Here is a 5632-nt window from a genome sequence, read left to right as displayed (position 1 = left end):
TGGTGTCCTGCATTGGCTTTTATTCTCTTATTTTAATCTTGGTCAAATCATACAGAATATTTATGATTTTAATCATTTTTTGCATTCAGTGGCATTAAGAACATTCTCAATAATATATACTATTCAGCATCTGTCACTAGAACCTGCTTCACATTTCCAAACAAGGCTTTTTATTCCACCCTTGTCTTATAACTCCTGGCAACTTTTATCTGAATATAGCTGTGTTTTCGTTTTTGTTTGTTTTGATTTTTTGAGGTAAGGTCTCACTCTAGCCCAAGCTGACCTGGAAATCACTATATAGACTCAGTCTGGCCTCACCCAGTGATCTTCGTACATCAGCCTTCCAAGTGTTGGGATTAAAGAAAGGCATGTGCCACCATTCCCAATTTATATCTGCTTTTGAACTCTTAATTTTGTGGGAGTCCCATGTATCTTCTCAGCTTATACATCAAGAAGTTCTGTTAAGGAATGAGAGTATGTAGAGCAAAATTCTAGTTGCGTTTTGCCAGAATTTTAAAAGTAGGGGAAATATCAGAATTTGTATGGATTGTCAACTTGACAAGTACCTAGAGTCACCAGATTAGCCTCTAGGACTGCCTGTGAAGGATTATCTTGGTTAGGTTGATTAAGGTGGCAGAATGTCTTAACTGTGCTGGCACCGTTCTATGGAGCAGGGTCCTGGACTGTTAATAAAGGAAAGAGCTGGCTGAGTAATAGCATTCATCTTTATCTGCTTTAAAAAATGTATTTCATGTGTTATTTATTTATTTGAGGGAGAAAAAAGAGGCAGAGAGAAAAAAATAGGTGTGCCAGGACCATTTATTTACTTCAGAGGGAGAGAGGCAGAGAGAGGAAGAAAGAAAATGGGCATGCCAAGGCCTCCAGCTGCTGCAAACGAACTTCAGACACATGCATCACCTTGTGCATCTGGTTTATGGGGGGGTCCTGGAGAATCGAACCTAGGTCCTTAGGCCTCACAGGCAAGCACCTTAATTGCTAAGGCATCTCTCCAGCCCAAAGTATGTTTTTATTTGAGAAAGTGGAATTACATCAGGGTTTCCTGCCACTGTAAATGGACTCCAGACACATGCACTGCTTTGTACATCTGTCTTTATGTAGGTACTAGGGAACTGAACTCAGACTAGCATGCTTTGTGCGCAAGCACCTTTAACCACTAAGCCATCTTCCAGCCCCCGTTTTCTGCTGCTTCACTGTGTACTAAATGAAGTTCTGCTTGAACCTGTTAATGTACTTTCACCACTAAGATGGACTGTAAATGTGAAACAAACCATTAAACAGTTTTTTAAAGATTTATTTATTTATTAGAGACAGGGGAGAGAGTGAGAATGGGCATGCCAGGGCCTCTAGCCACTGCAAATGAATTCCAGATGCATGCAGCACCATGTGCATCTGGCTTACATGGGACCTGGAGAATCTAACCTGTGTTCTTAGATTTGCAGGCAGGCATCTTAACTGCTAAGCCCTTAAACTGATTTTTGCCAGGTATTGTGTCCCAGAGACAAGAAGGAACTATGTAGAAAAAAATACAAAAAATCTATATGGGGGGGGGGGAGACTGTGTCAGTTGTTGCTATTATAAAATGCCTGAGAATGAAACGTGATTTCTTTAGCTCACTATTCTGGGGGCCCAGAAGCTCAGCACTGCTTTTGCTTGGCTCTGAAAGTAGTTTCGTAGGTGATACAGTGGTGCTGTGTAGAAGCAAGAGATCACTGCAAGATTAGCCAGAAAGTGATTCCTTGTCAGGATCAAGATTTTACAACTCACTCTCAAGAACACTGGTGATGTTACAGAATTCCCTTAAGTCTCAAGGTTGCACCCTCCATGAGGTTTTCCTAGACAACTACTTGCCAGTCTTGTCATTTCATATCCCTATACTGAGAATGAACCCCATGAACCCTTGAGATGCAAACACATCTAAAACATAGCAAGTGGTAACAAAAGGTAGGATGGAGCTATCAACCTTAAAGGCCTCTAATTTCAGCTACTCAGGAGGCTAGATCAATCTGATTGCAAGTTCAAGGTCTGCCCGGGCAACTGAATGAGACCTGAAAATGTTTAAAAAATAAAAAGCACTGGATGTAACTGGTAGAGTGCTTATTACGTAGAATGCTTGAGGCCTTAGTAATGAGGGACAGGGGTGCAGAAAATGGAATGCTACCCAAAGTTTTTTGTTCTCAAGTCTTGCAGATAATAAAGACATTACTTGGCATCTTAAGATGTTTTGCTTTTTGATATTTTGGTTTCTTTGAGAATCCATAAAGCAAGAAACTTTGGAATAATAAGACCTTTCATCCTATTACTGGCAAGCTATTTGTCTATGTTCTTTTCTTAAAAATTTATTTTGTGCTGGGCATAGTGGCACATGACTTTAATCCCAGCACTCTGTAGGCAGAGGTAGGACTGCCATGAGTTTAAGGGCACCCTAATACTACAGAGTGAATTCCAGGTCAGCCTGGGCTACAGTGAAACCCTACCTCAAAAAGCCAAAAATAAGATAAATGTGGTATGTGCGTGTACTGCTTGTGGTGTGGAGGTCAGAGGAAGGTGCCCTACCTTTGAGACAGGGTCTCAACTGGCAGACCAGCTGGCCCACAAGCTTCAAATTCTCCTCTTGTGGTTTGAATGTAAAAGTCACTCTTAGCTTCAGGTTCTTTGGAATAAGCTTCTTAACTTACTTATTCACCAACTGGTGAATCTTTGAGAAGTGGAGCCTTGCTGGAGGCAATGGATTACTGGGAGCAGACCTTTGGGTTGAATCCAGCCTCACTGTGTTGAAAGTCAGCTACTGCTTGCTGTTCTCTGTGCTGTGGATGTGTGATGAAGTGAAGATGCTTCCTCCACCACTGAGCCAGATTAGAAGGTGGCTTTTTTCTTGATAGGCAGTTAACTAGGGACTTGCTCACCAAAACATGGATACCACCTTGTTTGCTCTGGCATAAGTAGAACTCACATCTGATTCAGCCTTTATTTATATAAGATGGCTGAATGCAAGAACTTCCTGTTTTTTCTGCAGTTTAGGGGGCTTAGCTCCTATGGGAGGGCCCTTCCTAAATTAATGTTCCTTCAGTGTTCATCAGCCAATCCAGTCCCTCCTCACACACCTGAGCCTGGGGATAAGGCTCATTCTAATTGGATGTCTGATTCACATAAATGCTTCTGAAATTGTATAAACCCCTTTTCCTTTCCCTTCTTCAGAGACTTCCTCTCTGGAGAGAGACTTTTCTTTATCTGAGGGATATTCTAGTCTCCTCTTCCCCTTCACAGCCAGGTGGCAAAGGGGAAGAGTTTCCTTTCACTTGGGCATTTTCCTGCTTTGCTTTCCATTTTAACTCTCTTAAGATGAATCGTTTAACGTGCCCATGTAGATGAGGTTAAATTCTTGCAGTACCATCAATGTGAGCTTACTGTAGGCAAGAGGACTTAAAGTTCAAACATCAGCTGAGTACATAAGGCCCTAAAATTAATGTAGTTACTATTACCAGACATGATAGACATAATTCTCTTTCACCAAGAAGATCCAGGAATTTATTTCTAAAGCTGTTTATGCAATGGCATGTTCTATATGTTTTGTAAATTGTGTAAAGCAGATGAAACTATCAGAATTGTCAATAATACATAACATTGATAATGGCAAAGAGGTCACTCTGAGTATTTTACTTCCTGATTATACTTGCTTTCTGAGTGCTTAAGATCAAGTAGAACTTAACTGTCTAAAGCCAAAATTTAACAGTTACTGGACACTGATTATGCCATAAGATAAGTTCAATTCCCCTAGCTCCAGCCCACCGACCTTGCCGTAAGGGTAGGTGTAGTAGACATTGCCTCCAGCCAGGTAGCCAGCAGATGCAAACTACAAACAATAAACAACTGAATATATTGGGGGCTATCTATTCTATTCAAACCACTGCAGTAGGCTTAACAGTTAAGCCAATTATCCCATACATTCCTGAAGTCATGAGACATTCCTATGGTCATAAATTAAGCTCAAATCCCCTAGCTCCAGCCACCAACTTTGCCCACCAAAATCCTAAGCCAACCAGAAGAGTACACTGTTTAAATCAACCAATCATGTACCCATCCCTTTTTCTATGTTCAAATCCCTATAAAAACCCTACCCTCCCACTACTTGGGGCTCTTGTACGGAACCACTGGGTTGGTGAAGTCAGGAGACCGAGCATAAGCCTGAATTAAAGCTCCTTGTCCTTGCATACATGTTTAATTTTCCTTGGTGTTCACGGGGGGTGCTGAGAACTGAGCATAACATTAGTAGCACAGTGAAGGGGCAAAAAGATGCCAAAGTCTTTTGGAGCCAAAGGACTTCATCACAGATCTTACATGTCAGATATGAAACTTGCAGTTGTTTCTGGGACAAAACACCCAACCAAAAACAGCTGATGGTTGGAAAGGATTTGTTTTGGCTTGCATTCTCACAGGAAGCTTTCTGATGGTAGAGGAAAGCGTGACATGAGTAGAGGCCATAGCTGGTGGAAAGCAGTAGCAGGAGAGTGAGTAGAACTAACACTGATAAGCTAGGGGCTAATAAACCTCAAGGTCGACCCTTCCCAGTGACACACCTCCTCCAACAAGGGTATACTTCCCAAGTTGCCAGTGTCTTGAAACTAAGCATTCAAAACACATGAGTTTATGGGGCATGTTTGATTCAAAGCACCACACTAACTAGTAGGTTTTCATATAGCTTATTCACATGTCCCTAGTTTGGGTTCATCTTCCCAGCATTCCCATCCCTCCCTCATTACCACATCTCTATCCCTGCTTAGCCTTTCCCTCCCACTATTGCCCTCCTTTACTTTCATGTCCTGTGTATTCTACTACCCCCTAAAAAATTACCCCTACCCCGCCATGGAGCTTTTATAGATGTCTGGCCTCTACAAACACTCTGTCATACACATTTGAAGCTAGGATCTACATGTGTGACAGAATATGTGGTGTTTGTGTTTCTGAACCTGGTTACCTCACTCAATGGGCTCCTTTACTGTAAATATGGCCAAAAGTCTGTGGCTAAGGACCTATGCTGCCAGGGGAGCCCAAGTCTATGATTTTGCCAGTGGACAACATGTCAAACTTCCTAAATGTCTGTTTGTTCTCATACATTGGTATTACTTAGAGCCTCAACCACAGAAGTTTCTTTAAGCAAAGAGTAGAGGTTAGTGCAGAGATCCACAAATGGCAAAGTTACCAAAAATAAGTAACTTGTTTGTACTCAGCTCTAAACCTGGCATCTAATTCACACCCTCCAAGGCTCAGGGAAACTCAGAATGGTTAAAGGTGCTTTATTGCAAAGCCTGACAGTCTGGGTTCAATTCCCCAGTACTCACATAAAGTCAAATACACAAAGTGGCACATTCATGTGGAAAGAATGTTAAGAACAAGAGGATGAGAAGTGGGGCTGCAGAATGCTATTTTCTATAATTGACAAATCTGCACTGGCTACAGGGTTTCCTGTACATGACTGAGCCTGTCAATATCTCATCACAGATGAGGGAAGCAGTCTGTGAGATTCCACATCCCTGAGTAAACAGTGAAAACTAATAAGTGCTGGGAGAGGGCATCATGTATTCTGGTGCTGTACCAACTGGAGGATTTCCCATTT

The sequence above is a fragment of the Jaculus jaculus genome, chromosome 2 (genome assembly GCF_020740685.1).
Source record: "Jaculus jaculus isolate mJacJac1 chromosome 2, mJacJac1.mat.Y.cur, whole genome shotgun sequence".
Taxonomy (NCBI): domain Eukaryota; kingdom Metazoa; phylum Chordata; class Mammalia; order Rodentia; family Dipodidae; genus Jaculus; species Jaculus jaculus.
Note: the sequence above shows the minus strand (reverse complement) of the source record.